At 37.8% G+C, this 17,494-nt stretch overlaps 1 protein-coding gene across 2 annotated transcripts in view; it reads right to left on the bottom strand.

Moving 5' to 3' along the window:
* The window catches only part of CDKAL1 (CDKAL1 threonylcarbamoyladenosine tRNA methylthiotransferase), a 377,626-nt gene that overhangs the window by 351,918 nt on the left and 8,214 nt on the right, over positions 1 to 17,494 (bottom strand). The window lies entirely within an intron of this gene.

Genomic DNA, 17,494 nt, shown 5'->3' with positions numbered 1-17,494 from the left:
AATTTTGCTGTAGGGTGATCAGGGATACAATGAATGGCAACACAGACTAGTTACCTTCTTCTGATAGGTTAAAGAATACACATGTTAAGAGAGGGGATGCTGTGGTCACAACCAAATCTGAAAGGCCACAATGCTGTTCACTGGAAAATGTCTCTTCTGAGATAGAAGTTTGATGTCTTACCACAAAATCTACAACAATTTAGACCTTCCTGAAACAAAATAATATTTTCTGAGACTAACTGCATATATATATGCAACTAGAAAACAAATTAGATCAATTTTTCAAGATGAAAAAAAAAAAATCCACACAGCACACACTGAACCACACAGAACCTGAATGCTGTCCCTTAAAATTGCTGTTTTAAATTTTTTTAATAAATACTGTTCACAAATGGGGAAAAGAAAGCAAGTTCACATAATTATCTCATAAAGTATGACCACAAATTTTACCTGTATATATATTTTATACTGTAAATAAAGAATAAGAATAGCATATGCACTACCATTTAAACTTGCCTGAAGATAATTACAAATGCACTCTGGCTGAACTTCAAGTATTCAGATTTTAAACATTAATTTACTTTGACTATGTGCATGTCAAAATGAAAGATTGCTGTCTGGATCCAGACATGCAGTATTAATACTGAACACGTGCATTCATTTCAGGTCAGCAGACATTCCAACTCTACTTCAGCAGGTGGTAGGAATAGCACTCTAATTAAAATCTGTATTAAAAAGTTCACAATGGGCTATCTACTCTGAATAGTTCCCATACAGAAACATCACTGCAGCTGAAGGACTCAGACCACCTTCCTTCAAAATCTGAATGGCCCCTCACATAAACCACCTTTCTGAACAATTTCTACTTTTTCAACTTGCCAACAGATTTTTCAAGGCAGCCCATTAAAGATTTCAGCACCCATTTAAGATACTAAGAAAGGTACCAAAACATTTCTTCAAAATAATCTCACATTTAGATATCAAAGCAATAAAAAAGTGATAAACAAAGCTCATTCCCTGCTAGATATTTGTCTCTGGTCACTTCAGAAAATTATTGCCTTTAATAAATGATGCATCTGAGACCAGTGTAAACAAAATCAAGGTAATCTCAGCCTAGTTAAAAGTTATTTAGTCACAGTCTTAGGGTAAATATCTACCTTTTGGGGGTTTGTTTTTTTCTAACTTAACATTTTGACACTATACTTTCAGGGCGGAGGTTTTTGGTTTGTAGTCAATATATACTATACTGAAGCCCAGAGATATCCTAACATTTAACAATGTACAAAGTTCTTCAGTTACAGTGTTTCTTACAAACAATGCAGAGCCCTAACTCCACACAACACACACAGTCCATTCACTCCTTGTACCTCACTTCTGCTGCTGAATGAGGTAGGTGATGGTATGACCACCAGGCTGAAGGCAAGTATTTGGAATTTTAAGGCAACCAAAGCAAATGAACAGGATAGGGAGATACCAGAAAACTGTGAAATGGAACACGTAAACCAAGGTTTGTTCCTCAAGTGTAACTGATAATTGCATTAAATACTTTCCAGGAAAAGAGTGATATTGGTCTTCTAGCTCAGAAGACAAATAGGTCCTTTTTCCTCTTTAGATTTGAACGTGGCTAAGGATAAATAGAAGAACTATTCTATTACTGATAACAAAACCAAAATCTTTCTTTTTAATTACCATTCCCATAGAGGTACTAAACCTTCCACAGGGAGCAACAAGATAATGACAATTCCAAAAGTATTCTCTCTTTCTTTCAGAAACCACTTAACCACTTGTTTCTCTGCATTCATAATGAAGCCCCACAAAGGCTTAAGACTTAAAACGTGGCCTAATCCCTTCTCCCCTGAAAACCAACCATAGCATATACCCTTACATCTCCTTCACCTCTTCACTGGCAATAAGATCACACTGATGCACATTGTAGCCAAGGACACATTTAAATATCCCACACAATTTACTGTATTTAATGAGACTCCCATGTGGAAGTGATTCAAGTTTGAATTGTAGGTGCCAGTCAAACAATATCAGATGGCACCTGGATAACAGGTGCCACTTTAGATCTATAAATTCAAATACTATAAACAACAGTGACACAAGCTTAAGCTTCTTCTACAACAGCTGTTCATCATTAAGATGCCTGTGAAGTTTTCAGCTCTCAGAGAAATGGGTCTTTTCGAGTGCAAGCAGAAATAAAGTAGCAATTTTCCTTCTCTGGATACAGTATCTTGTTTTTCTTGAGTGTGAAACTATCCATTATACTTCCTTTTAACCCAACCAGCCCAGATACCTAGAACATTAGTTTGTCTACTGCAAAGCTAAAAACATATAAAAGTACATTTGACCAGCTTCTTTCTGGTAGTAAACAAAACCTTATCATACCATTCTATTTAAAATAATTGTGGTTCCTAGTGAGAAACACTCGTTGCCGAACAGCAAGAAAATATATATATAGTGGCTAATTATTAAGTTACATTGAACTTCTGTTACAAAATAGCACATTTCAGTCTGATGATTTATTTACAAAACAAAGACATCATGTAACCCTTAACATACAAGGACATACTAAAAGTATTTAACACATCATATTAAGGAAAAACTTCAATAGTCTTATTCTTTTCACAGACACAAAAAGAAATCATGCGTGAATTTTGACATCATGGATATAATTCAGCAAAACACAGTGCTGGTTCACCAGACAAACATGTTCACAGTTCCATCACAGAGTGTTAGACTGGTGTCATCGCACCAAGAAGCTCCTCCACCTTCTGTTTTGTTTCTTTTAGCCTATAGGATACCGTTCAGTGTATAAACACAGGGTATATATACAGAACTGGACTGAATCTGTTTCTTTTCAGACAGAAATAGCAGCAGGTGGCAAAACAGTCCAATAAGCAGATACTGTCTATTGTCAGATGCACGGACAGATCTGCAGCTGTTTACAGGATGTGTCAAGGCACTGTATACCTGCTTCTCTGCTTTAATGGTGATGTACAGATCCACAAATTAAATTATCACACGAGGCACATCAGAAAGGTATAGCCATTACACTTGCCAAAGCAGAACTGGAACCAGGATCATTTTTATCAACTTATTCATGGCTAACTAAGTATGTTGTCAAAGCTCTGAACACAAAACCTTGAGCCCACCCAAATAAAAAAAAAATATCAACTAACAAGAAATAAACTTGAAAGTTGAACTGAACTTGAAACTGTGCTGTCAGCCTGACCACATTACTTTCATGGTAACTTATTAACACACTTCACATGCTTACCTCTACACACAAAAACTCTGCAGAACTGTAAGGTTGACTAAACATTGAAAGGATTTATGCAATTTGAGAGAAGATAAGGTTAAAACAAAATACTTGGTCTTACTGCAATAACTAGGTATTCATATCATTTCAAACTATGCATCTCTCCTAAGTGTCTTGCCTGAGTTAGGACAGGAACTCCCCATACAATCAAAGGAAAAAAGCCAACACACTTGCATTCCTTACCTCCAGGGGGTGCTTCAGGAAAGCATGTATATTTTCACTTTGCTAAGCAGACCCAACTTAGAAACCTAAATTATGGGATGTATAGTAAAAACAATTTTTGAACACCTATTTTGATAGATATTTGAGCACTCACAAGGTAGTCTTTTGTATATCATCACTTTAATGTAGCAGCTAAAACGTACCATTAAACAAGGACAGAAAGCCCCGTTCCAACTTTTTTTGCTTGGGGGCTTTTTGCCAAAGAAATCTTTTCATTGTTTATTCCAGACTGACATTTTCAAAGATACTACTCTATTTTCAAGGTGTAACTATGAAAACATTTGTGAAACACTGGTACAGATATCGATGCTAAAAACCAGTAGGCTCTGTAGAGGTTAAAAAAATACATGCTTTAGCATACAGAAAGCCATACGAGTAGTTCCATTTAAAACACAGCTTAAATCCACCTCATTCATCAGGCTTTAAATCCTTCATTTCAGGAATCTGTTTCTTGAGGATATGGTTTGCAACATAGATGGCACATGTGTTTTCAATATTGGAATGTGTCTAAAGTAACTGGGTACAACTCGGTATCAAATACCGCACAGTTTGTTTCACAAGTCACACGCTCCTTGAAGTTAGCAAGACATTAACTAGTTCCACACTTTCCACACATCAAAGTTATTCTTGATTTAGTTCCTGGTACCTGAAGTACATGTTAATGGGAGTGGAACTGCTTTTACAAAAAGCTAGACTGTATTAATGAAAATGAAAAAATTACAGCTATGAAAGCTTAAAACTAGGTTTTGCAGTGGTGAGAAACTGATTAGCAGGTATTTCTGTGTCTCAGGTCTCATAAAAACAACAAACCCAACCCTAGTCCAGAGGGCTTTTTTAATTTTTTTTCCTTTATATATATTTAACAAAATTTAGAAAAATGTTTACAGTTTGTATGAATTTTCCTTTTTTGTGTGTCCACCAACAGTAAGTTCAAAAAATGCAGACCCCTTCAATTACCTTCTCGAATCACAATTTGGGCACAAATCTCTAGAAAAGAAAAATAATGGTCCTTCGACAGGTTGTTCTTGCAAAGAAGTAAGAACCTATAATCAGTTCACATAAAATCATTTGTTTCCTTATAAAATCATTTTCCTGCAGAACCAAATTAACTGAAATACAGGAGGAAAGATCTCAACTTGAATCAACTACATATTATTAATTCATCCTAGAAGCTGCCTTACTGCTTCAAACCAAAGGCTGTGAAAACCTGCAAAATAAGAAAAAGAATTATGTTAAACTAATTCTTACACATTTTAGACAAAAACTGAACTACCTCAGAAGCACTGCATCATGATCAGGGATCAGCAGTTATGGATATACTTCCTGGAGTTATGCATTGTTTTCTAAACTGAGGAAACTTTCACCAGAGTTTCAATAGATCTCCTTTGGCGTTCCACTGTTTAAAGATATAAACATCTAACTTTTGCCATCCAATCACATATTGCAAACCAATCCAGATCACCATGACTTCAACATCTTGAGTAACATATATGGTTAGAAACTACTTTTCATTTCATTCTGGTATGCAGTATTCCTAAGACCACTTCTTCAATACAAACGAGCTTTCCACCAAAAAAAATGTGAAAAAAATGGTTCTAATAAAAGTTTTTGCTGCTAAAGAAAAGCAAACTTTATTTTCTTTTCTGCTCAATATTTCCTTAGAAATTTCCTGCTCAATACTTCCTTAGAATCTGCTAATATTTTTCTTTTTTTTTTTAAACCTAAGTATTATGCCAAATATCACATCTGCCCTTTAGTATGTGCTAGGTAGCACACCTGGAACTTCAAGTACAAATTTATCAACTGATTTCAATTGGTGCCAGGAAGGTGAGTCAAACTGGAAATAATGTATACACACAATGCAAATAATCACTGATACACCAGTCGAAGTGTGACCCAAGACAGCAACCAGCAAGATCTCAGGAAGTAAATAAAGAACATACTCTAAAAAATAAATCCATGTAATCATTACTGTAAGAAACAACCACAGCATTCACCAACTTTATCTGTTCCCCCTTCCCAAAGAAAACAAGTAAAACACACTTTTAAAATGGAAAAATAAAAATCATACATGCACACAGAAAACATGCAGTCTGGTAACATAAATGCCATTTTTGCACTTCACAGACCCTTTGGAGTTTGGTTGGGGGTTTTTTAATGATACTCATAACAAGCTGCAGCTGAAGCAAACTTTCTTCTTTTGCTGGAAGAATCCACATCTTTAAGAGATGCAAACTTTCCTGGTGTACGTACCTGAGACCCATGAAAATCTGCCTTGCCAAAATTTCTAAAATGTTTTAAAGCATGACAGTAAAGGAAACGGACTGCTTAGCACATTGTACCTCCCGCACAGTGAAAACCTCTTGCTAAGGCTGATCATTATGAAAAAACCTCACGCCATCCTGATTGGACACACAAAACCCTTGGCTGCATCACGTTGCAAGCGTCTTAGTACCACACCCAGAAAGCTTTATTTGGATATGATCTTTTCCATGAATGAACGACTACTTGCTTACAATTATATAGCACACTCTGAAACCAAAAGTCCAATTTTAGGCTAGAAAAAAAGTTAAAACAATTTTAAACTTTCCCAGCTAAGATTCTGAAAATAAAGAAAATAAAGTGTTCATAAACTAGCATGAACATACACGGATGATGATCAATTAATAAAAATCATACAAATCCCTCTAATCTCAAAAGACTTCTATACTAATCACTGCTTCATTTCCTCTGCAACCATATTTGAAGTGACAGTGGATCTCATTTTTTCGGAATAATCTTCTAGGATATTTACACAAGCGTAATGTATGCAATGCTCCTGAATTATTAATGATTTCTGTGGGAAACGAATGAAAATTTTACCTCACTTGCTAGGGTTTCCTCTGAACTTTTGAGTCCTTTCAAGAAATGCAAAGCAGGGCCCTGAGCCAGGAGATCATTTGTAGAGGGATCAATTAAGTGACTAAATTGAAAATAAAATTCAACAAAATGGCATTTTTAACCTAAATGTTAATTTAAACGGTTCTCAAGAAGAGAGAATTTCGGTGCCAGCGCGGTCACACAGCTCCATCTAGCAGTGACTCACAGTACGGCAGTAACTGTGACACCGGGTTTGAGACTTATTTATAAATGTTTTGAAGTCCTCACTCATTTAAAGAAATTCAAAGGAACTAGGGAAGTGATCCTTACAACTGCTACAAGGAAACGTAAAGCTGAAGCTTTACAGACCGAATCTATGCCAACCACTGCAATTCTCTTCCCATTGATAAATTCTGGCCTCATAAAAAGGAGAAGGTGTTAGAAACATCTTTGATAGCTTATTACTTCTGCAAAATTCTTTCTAAAAATGATCTGGAAAAGTTAAGTAAGCATTAGTAGAACTCTTACTGTAATGTAGTTCTGCGCAGCTCTTTCTGCAAGTCAGACATCAAACTCTGATCTAATGTTTTTCCAACATTTTACCTTCACTTATTTTAAGTGGTAAAGATTTCTCTGCTCATCATGACTAAAACCGTTGAAACATCTCAAGTTACATAGGCCAATAAATTCAGAGTTTCTAACATACTGGGTGGGGGGAGGATCTTTTAAAGCCCCAACGAATGGCATCAAGATGGATTCTTTACCAGATCAAGTTGCACAAAATACTTGCAGAAATCTATCACAGCACAAAACACTAAAACAAAGCATTCCAAGTCTGAAGCTCTAGTTTCACAAGCACATACTTTTAACTCAGCACAAGGAAGCCTTAGTGCTAAATGGAAGACAAACCATCTCTTGGTAAGCCAACTCTTGCCCACTCAGTGCAGGTAATGCTCTGCCTTCTTTCTCTCAATGTCTCTATGCATAATGCTTAGAGACTTAAAAAGATTTGCACCAAATCAAACCAAGGAACTAATATGATTTTACACTAAAATGGCCAAAAAAATAAAACAAAAGATGCCGGAGTATTTTTGAAACTACAGTGGGGAAAAATAAAAGCAAATCATAGAAGTGTGATGAAAATCCTTGGCTTAGCGATTCAGTGTTAGTATTACTAAGAACAGTTATTATGAAAAAGAGTGATGGCCCTAAAGGAGCTGTGAAAGCAAATTCTTAAAAAAAACCTGAATGTGACTCTATAAATTAGCAGCATTCACTTAAGACACATCAAATAATGGAAGTAGAGAAGCAAGTCATTTTGACTAGGACAGTAGACAAGCTAGCACCAAGATGTCAACTTCCCCATCTTCAAACAGTTTTATTCCAAAAACTGTTTCCTGTAAATATTTTTTTCTGTGGATATGTATTTCAGTATTTCTCATATTATATAAAAACATAAGTCAACTATGACAGAGTTATTCTCTAACAGAGTGTGCTCAAGATTTCAGTTGTCCTGGGACCTAAATTTGAAGGTTTCATAAACTGTGTTTTGAATAAGGCAACAAACTCTTCCCTCCTCCACATTTATCAAAATTGTACATTCTAGATAAACATACTACAGTACTTGAAGATTGATGCAAATAAACAAACTGGATAATGTCCAGAGGAATGGAACAAGAAAGGTCAGAGCTCTAGAGAACAAAACCTATGAGAGAAGCTTTTAGGAATTAGATCTGTTTGGCCTAAACACAAGATGCCTATAGAGAGAAGGCATAACAGCATTCAAATATGTGAAAGGTTGCTATGCAGAAGAGAAGAATGTTCTCCATGCCCACTTGAGAACACACAGGCAGCTAAAGGCTTAACTGTGCTAAAAGGTATAGGTCACACACTCAGAAACACTTCTTTACCAGAAAGGTAGTTAATCCTTGGTAAAGGATGAATCTGGTAAATTCACAACCCCCAAAAGGGGTTATGAATTCTCCATCACTGCAGGTTTATAACAGCCAGCTAAAACTAAAGCTCCTGAGTGGCCCAGCCCTGGGAAGGAGAGCTCACCAGGCCAGTTACCTTTTGGCCTATGATCATCGACAGAATGCAGCAGGTCTTAAGAGGAGGCTCTCTCAGTAATGAACACAAACTTACAACCTACTCCCTGCAGGTGGTGAGGGAAAACAGTTCCAGTTAGAATTCCTCTCCCAGTCCTCCTCTACGTTAGTTTACACCCCAGAACTAAACCCCTCTTCCTGCACCTGGCAGCTGGGCTGCCTACAGCAGGTGGGCAGCATCAGACTATGTGAATTCCTCCTCTCAGGCCACCTAAGAGCAGAGGCAAAGTTCACAGCCCCCTCCATTTATCTGTAATTCTGCCTCAGTAAAGAGAGGAACCACTGACACTTTAAAACTGCACCTGTAAAAGAACTGGCAGCCATCTACAAAAGAAGACACTGTTTTTTTTCACTCTGCTGTGTTTTTATTTGGAAAATCACAAACAGACTCAAAGACAATTCTGAACACATAAGTTTTCCAACAAGCCATTTTTAACAAAAAGACACAAGTGTCACGGCAAAAGACTTTGTGAAGAAAATTTCCTTCCTCTCAAGTTTCCTGGAGTCTGGGGTTTTATGAAAATCAAGACAAAAAAAACCTTTAACCATCGGATTTTCCTCCTGTAACAGAAAATTCTGGTAGTGTTTTTCTTATTCTACTCTAGTGTTACAAAGAATATCTGGAACCATCAGCAATATATAAAGGTGATTGTCTTAAAAGGAAACTTGTTAATATTTTTTATTTTCTAAGAAGACTTACAATCCATATTCACTTGATATTCTCCTTCCATCACTACCCATTATAAGACTCAAACTTCTAGTTAAATAACTACTGGATGCTCAAATTTACCATCATCCAATGGTCTGCATCTTTACATTCACAAAGGAAAATTAACATTTCCAATGGGAAGTGAAGCATGATAAAGACAAGCATGATAAAGACAAGTAGAAAAGTGGCGACCCATGAACAAACAACAGAATTTCAAAAGTCAACTATCACTTAGGGAATCAATTACAAACAAGCACACTTTCACCCTTAAAACTCAGCCAACAAAAGCTGCACGTCCAAAATGCCTAATAAAATCCACAGTCAAGTGCTCTGTCTTCTATTAAATTGCAAGCCAAAAAAATCACTTCTCTATACACCAGTGTCTTCTACCAATCATCAGCAATTCAGTTTTGGCACAATTAACTCAAAGTCCATTTATAGTTATCCAAGACAAAGTTCCTGCTTAGCTTATTTTTGTATGCAAATTCCAAAGCCAGGGACTTGAGACAAAAGCTAATGTCTTCTGCTTAAATAGCCTGTTCCTCAGCCCCAACGCTTAATCTGCTAACTCCAACTGCTAGCACACAAAAGCTACAGGATTTGCAAGCAGCAAATTCAAGATTGATGGATGCACATTTCTGCAGGCCCATCAAGCCCTGGCTAAACACAAGTGTTGGAAAGACTGCACCAGCTCAGTCAGCTTAAGGTCCCCATGGGAGCTGTTTGGACACAACAGCTATCCCACTTTCCCTGAGTGGTTGAAAATAGCACAAAAGTCACAAAAACTGGACAGGACAAGGCGAGAGTTTCCTATGAACAGCAGAAAGAGGTTATGACAATATAAAGCATTCTAATACACAGTTTTATGATGCAATAAAGTCATTTTTCTGCAAATCCTGAGATGCAGAGCAGCCTTACCACTTCTCTCAGGGTGAGAAGACTCACTGTCTAGTACCTAGTATTGCTGAGGCCAAACAATTACTCTGTTTCTGTGAAACATTATGAGCCTGTGCATAACTTGCTTGATTTCAAATCAGGCTTTGGAGCACAGCAATGCCAGAAAAGAGCAGGACTGAACGGTTATTCCATGAACACTGCAAGGAAGATACAGGTCACATGGGAGTCTGCTCCAGCTTTGCTTCAGACGGCAGCACAGTGTCATTTCACTATCACAGAGCTCCTTCCCTGCTAACTTAAGGGCTTCCTGGGGAACAGTTCTACTGCCCCAAGAGATACAAGGGACAGATTGTCCCTTGACAACTTGTCTCCACTATTCCAAACATCATTCAAAATAAAAGATTGCACAAAACTAAATTTTAAATATTTAGATGGGAAAAGCAAGAAAATTATACAACTCAGAAGTTCTTTAAGATAAGCTCAAGAAAATGATATGCAGTCAACATGAACAAATTTTTTAAAAAAATAAGTACTTCCACAAACCTTAAGTTAAACACAGAAAATACACAAGCTAAATATGCAGCTAGGCTTAGGATGCCACAGTCAGCTTAGGATGTTAACTCAAAGCAGGTGGCATTTTCCCTCAAGAAACATATTAAATCACAAGCTATATGTCTAGAATTTGCTTGAACAAATGAAAAAGCTAGCTTTGGAAACTTAGGATAGCACCACTCTAGTGACAAGTTACCAAACACTAGGCCTAACAAGCTGTTAGGCACCCAAACGATTAAATACTGATGTTCAACCTGAATGTCATCTGCCTTTACACTCACAGTTTTATTTGTGCTGTAGTTATGCAGCAGTTATACTACTATATTGTTATATAGTATATATATAATAAAATAATATATATTACTATACTATATTATACTACTATACTACTTTCAACAAGTAGTGTTTGTTCAGTAGTCCTTACAGTTTTCAGTGTCTTGGTGAAATACACACGGTGTTCATAAGATTATTAAACAAATTTTTAACCATTCCTCAAACAAAACAATATGTGGACCATTATAAGCAAACTCCTCAAACGATGTTTCAAAGAGAAGTCTGTATACAAAAGTAACCCAGCCTACTCAGACCAGCAAAAATAAAGCAAATCAGAATTCCAAATGGAATAGTACTTCAAAAAGGTGCATTTAGGCAATTACACTTCATGAATCTCACCTCCTTAACACAGACTCTCTAGGAGGGAAACTGAGTCCAACAAAAAACTTAACCGGAGCTCAAAAGTGGTAACTCTTGAGACAAAACAGAAGTATAAAACACAGACCTTCATAATCAACAGCAAAACTGCCAATTGAAGCAGCACAAGATCAGAATGCCAGAAAATAACTTAAAGTGGGTTTACTGAAACGCTTAAGGCTGTACTGCAAAGATGCCTAACGCAGCTCAGTTCGCTGGCTGTGACTCGAGCAGGGCTGGGCAGGCCCGCAGCCCTCCCGGCTGGCGGAGCGCGGCGCAGCCCCGCACTCCTGGGGCACTGCTGCCCCCTCTCGGCTGCTCCCGGCACGGCACCACCGCGCCAAGGCTCCTGCCCAGCCCCACTGCAGGGCATGCCTCACCTTTCCAACCTTCTCCAGCTGCAAAAAGCCTCAACTACTTCATACACTACCTTATCCCAACTGTGTGTGTGCGTGACCGCTGTACAAACATTCTTTCAGAAAGAAACCAGAAGGGTAATGTCCAAACTCGCTCATACATCCAAGCGGGCCCGGGGAGACAGAGCTGTATCCCAGTTTGTGTCTATTATCTGTTTTAGTGCATTTCTACTGTCTCCAGCCAGCCTCCATAATCACACAGGAGTCTTTTCTCTAGTACACCCTCAGGCCTAGCAGAGGAGAACAACACAGATTAATATTCTGTATTTGGAGACACAGAACAGTTTGAGTTGTGCTACATGCAAAATTCTTAAAAGCAACAAGCCAGAAAGCAACTCACCCAAGCTCGCCTTGCTCCCCGGAGTAACTTACAGCAATTCACATACAGAGGCATCCACATTGCAACTGACAAAAAAACAGTCACAAAATGTATTAAAAGCATCTTAATGCAAAGCTATGACCATGGCAAGTTCCGAGAACTCTGTCCTCCTTGGCAGCTAAACTTCATCCTTTCTAGCAAATGAAACTGTAGCCAAAATGAAGCAAAAGCCTGCAGTGAACATTAACCCTCCCCACTATTCCCCAGTCATCCAGGGTAACAAGCACATCCTTTTAAAGTGCTCCTACAAATGTTCCAGATCAAAATACAATCCTGCTCCTACCTCTGAGAGTACATGGTCAAAGAAATCTCTTCAGCTTATTAAAAAATAGTCTGTTCTCCCATTAGCTTTTATAAATCTACTATAAATTTTCCTTAAGCATGAAGGAACTGTGAAACGTGAAACTAATGTCTCTGTAGAACACCCTAAAAAGCTCCTCGTCATCTGCGTGTTTATGCTGAACTCACTTCATCACTGCTGTTTACGCTTCATTTGCTAATTGCTTAACCATCTATTACAAGGACATATTCCACATAGGAGGATGGATGTTACCAGGAGTTGAAATTTACCTTTCATGGTTCAATCCTTTTCAAATTCATTCTTCTGGATTACATGAAATTCAGCATTGCCAGAACTAAACTCCATTGCACAACCACCAGAGCACGCGGCCAATGCTCTGTCACTAGAATTAACCCTAAACATGTCATGCATGCTTAAATTTACCTATGTGAACTCTCTGGAAGTGCCCCTGAAGATAGTGTGCACATAGGATTTATTAGGTTCTTCAGCATGTTCCCAACTTTCAGTTGCCTGCCCAGTGATTGTGAAATAAGAACACTGAAAAACAAACAAAAACCAACCAAACAAAAAGAAAACCACTCACATATGAATAGACAATTTTAAAGAGGATAAAGAAAGACAGTACACACTTGTCAATATCAAGCACTAATGGCAGTGATGTCATCATGAGGAGAAAACAGACTCTAGTTCTTATCTAGTTCCCCCATAAACAGGGGACAGACACATTTCCCAGTTTGAGAACTCAGAGTTCTATCCTGTACCGGAGACAACATCCTCAAAGCTGGACTCCCCACTTAACAGAAAGTTGCCCAACAGGAATAAGAAGTTGATACTGAGGAAGCGGAGGTAGGAAAAACTCACCACAAAGAGGTCATGTATCTTGCACTGTGCTACAAGTCAGAAGTGATAAGTAACAGAAGTCTAGCCACACACGGGTTAGGAAGTTTTACAGGGAACACTGGAGCAGTAATACACAGCTGCCAAAACCACAATTATACGTTAGTTTACAGAGACTTAGGGAACATGCAGTGCTGCAGATGAGTCACAGCATGATGCTGTATGAACTCTACACTGCAAGAAACCATCCCAACAATATCCAGACTCATTGTCCCCCTCACTGGCTTATAGGACACTTCTCGATGCACTGGGAATATCTGTTCCTTCCAAAGAACTGTGAAATCTTGATTGTCTACAGTTGTGCAACTCCATCTGCTAGATCCCATGAGCCTCACCTGCTTTCTTCCCTGCTATGTCCCATTTCACCCTCTCTCCTCATCCTCCTAACGGTCTCACCATAAAAGTTTCAGATTTTAAAAAGAAGAAAACCTTCACACCCACATCCCAAGTATTCCCATACTAACTGCATGTCAGAGCACACTTTTCAAGCCTGAGCACCAAGAATCAACACACAAAAGAAACTTGTGACAAGCAGCAACTCCGATCTTCTAATAGCAGGAATCTGCATTGCTGGAACTGTAAGGCAATTATCTCAACACAACAGATACTGAAAGAAGTTACCTTACTGACTCGCTCAGCATCAACTCTACAAGTTAGAGACAATAAGAGAACTTTTCACTGAGGGTACCATACACCAGAATTTCATTCTATGTTCACTTTTCACCATTGCTCAGCTGCTTTAGAGACAGTTTCATGACTGCAGTGTTGTAAAGAAAACAGAAACACCTTTTTTCAACAGAAAAGTAGTGTAGGGTATTTTGCGTATTTAAGCATACACCATGCATACCCTGCCCTCAAAAAAAGATTGTAAATTATCTTCTATTTGGATTTTTTTTTTTTAAACTGCAACTGCACTCACAACCGTTTGAAAAGTACAAATCCAAACATAAGGACAAACCTTGAATTCTCTGACAGATAAGGCACTTAATGAGCAGCTAATAATGATTTGTCTTTCAGCTTAATAAAGAATACCAAAAATACCTCACAATGAGGATGGCTCACCCCAAAAATTGCACAGTAGTCATTACCATTTTACGTGATACTTATGAAGGAACACAGGAGCATTATCAGCAGGGTACAGAACAAAAAATGGAAAGACCAACTGCTGATTCTGAGCAAGGAAAAGCATACACTGGAAACCAACAGAGATCTTAGTCAAAATACTTCATCAACTTCAACACTATGTAGGCTGCAGAGAGCTTATTTCAATAATACAGTAACCTATTAAAGAGGTCTCTAAAACAAAAAATAAATCAAAATCTAGTATTAATATTTTATTGTGTCATAAAAAAGTACTTTTAAAACAACACTTGAAAGAAAGGATCATATTCTGAAGTGATTCACAACCCATGAATCAATGCCCCTACAATCTTAGTAATTTTCTTTATTTTGCACTTGGATGAATAAAACTCATGCTGCAGCATGCTTTGCTGCATCTGTATGGGGATGGCCAAAGTCTACACAAGCATGGCTTATGCAACACAGTGAACACAAGACAATGCCTTTGAACGCTGAAGTCCATTTTAGATTGTAGCAACTCATCTGCTTTTCAACAGCAGACTCTTTCCTTTTACACCTGTCTTCTTTTCAACATGAGGTCTTATGGAGATCGTTTTTTCTTCCTTGTCTTCTTCCTTCTTTCTTCTACTCAAATGTGTTGTTTAAGTAGGTGGAGAGTCTAAATGATACCTCAGTTATATCCACTAGTAAGCAAAACTGACAAGTCTTTAGAAAATTAACAAGTAGAAGAGGTGAAACACCTCAGATCCTTTCTTTAACAGGATTTCAAAATATTATTTCATATTTGCTTTAGAAAAATATATAAATTCTCTGCACAGGGAGTTAGAGAGCTGTAAAACATAATTTGGACTACAAATACTAAGATTCAGTAAGAATTCAACAAGAATTGGCTAGTCTCACTGATACAAGCCGTGCCAACTAAACACAATAATGGAGTGAGCTTTACACACCAACTTTCCATCCAACACACTTACAGAAGAAATTTCGGAGACAGTGAATAGGATGTCCGAATTAATTTTAAATTAGTCTAAAACTGCACAAGTAAAGCTAAAGGTCTGTAACATAACCCAGTTTCTAAGTGCTACATCAAAGCCAAGCCCACTGAATTAGCAGAAACAATTATTGTTTGTAGAATCCCATGCTAGAGAAGGAGTATGTTCAGTGCTCGCATTTATTTCTAAAATACACAAAATTGTAGTGCAGATAAACTGTGACTGGTTTAGCCTCACTGAATGTTTAATAACAGGTTTTGCTCCGTCTTCCTAAAACAGAAAGTATTCATTTTTTCTGGTTTTTCTAAGTTACTAGCAATGCCTTTCCTGCCCCCAGCATGTTTTACAATGGCTGAGGAGGGAAGGCTTTGGACCTGAACAGTCCTCAACCAGAAGCAATCTGTACAAAGTAACAAGTATATTTAAATGTCTTGATCTATCAAAATGCATACAAAGCTGGGCCACAACTCATTAATTTCACAGAACTAGAAACATACAGATGTCAACATATGTAAATACAACTACCCACTTCAGAAGTCAAAGCATTCTGTCTGACTATACATGTGCAGTTCCATTTTCCAGAGAGAAAGTGCAGCTACATGGCAAACATACTGAACTCCCTTCCCAAACAAAAATCTTCCTCACAATATTTGAAAGCTCCCAGCTCGCCCACTTCCTGTTTTTCACAGCAGGCATTACTCGTCTGTACCATGAGAGTTTCTTCCTCCAGGGCGTATCTCACAGGGAGCACTCCAGCAGGTCTGCAGGCATGTCTAAACTATACAGCAAGTCATGCTGCCAAGAAACCAAAACCAGTTTTAGAACCAGTAAAGCCACCATCAGCTACACCGTTTTCAGAATATGAACAAGTACCCATGATACAGCCCTACACTGATAGCAGCTGGTCCACACATTTCTGTGTGGCTCAGGCTCACAAAGGAGCTTTGTGCTCCCACAGGATGGTATGCAAGATTTGTTCAGAATGCTGCCCACCTTCACGCTGTGAAAGTAGATACAAAAATAGGTTCAGCTCTTCTGCTGGCTTCCCTTTGCCTATTTTTAAGCTGATGCAGTCCCTGACTTATAATCACCATTGCTGTTATTGCAGTATCTGTATATTGCTGATTCACACTCTGGTCTCTGCAGACAGAGGAAATCTTTGCTGTGAAAAGCACAGCCCTCAGTTTTCACCTCTGGATACAGACACTCCCAGAAGCAACAAAGAGTGCTTGTACAGAAAGAACATTTTTGAAACACATGAAAGGCAAGGAGGACATTATATCCATGTTCAGTTTCAGATAAGTCAACCTGTAAGGCAGGTTGCATTGTTAAAACTTCCAGTTAGCAACAGGAGTCAGATGCTGTTTTTCTTCCTTCTGCATTTCTTTCCAATCTTGCAATTAGACAAAAGACACTAGAAACAGTGCATGACTCCTTCATAATGCAGCAATAACTGCAAGTAAAGCTCACATCTTATTTTCTAAAGCCAGAACTTTATTCCAGTGTCTTTTCAATAAGTATTGTCTCAAACACTTAGGAACATGTAGGAAATAGGCTAATTCTAACACTTCTATTTAAGGAATAGCTGTCCAAGACACTGTGACAACAATCTTTCATCTTATTGAGCATTTCTATCATCTCTTCCCCAAGATTGTAACAGTTTTACATAAAACTAATGAATTTTAGCAACACATGGATTGATTTACAAAATACCTCCTACAAAACATTTTCTTCTTATCTTTTGCATACCATAAACAATATTAAGTTTAATTTCAAGAAATGTTTGACATTTGGATCACATTAAGCAACAGTTACTATTTACAGAGTAGCTGCTTCACTGTATAGGACAGAAAGATTAAATCCCTATGTGACATTCTATCTGAACTTCCCAAATGACTTAATATAAAAAAAGAAAACATGCTTTCTTAAGAACAGATTGACAAGAACTACTTAACTTCAAAAAGAAGAAACTACACTGCATAACTTCTGCCTATCACCTAGCATTGAGGCTTTTTTGTTTGTTACATTTAATGTGTGTACATACAATAGCATAAACTAAATCAAGAC

This window comes from Cyanistes caeruleus, chromosome 1 (assembly GCF_971803275.1).
Source record: "Cyanistes caeruleus chromosome 1, bCyaCae1.hap1.1, whole genome shotgun sequence".
In the NCBI taxonomy this organism is placed as follows: domain Eukaryota; kingdom Metazoa; phylum Chordata; class Aves; order Passeriformes; family Paridae; genus Cyanistes; species Cyanistes caeruleus.
Note: the sequence above shows the minus strand (reverse complement) of the source record. Positions and strands in the feature narration are given on the sequence as shown.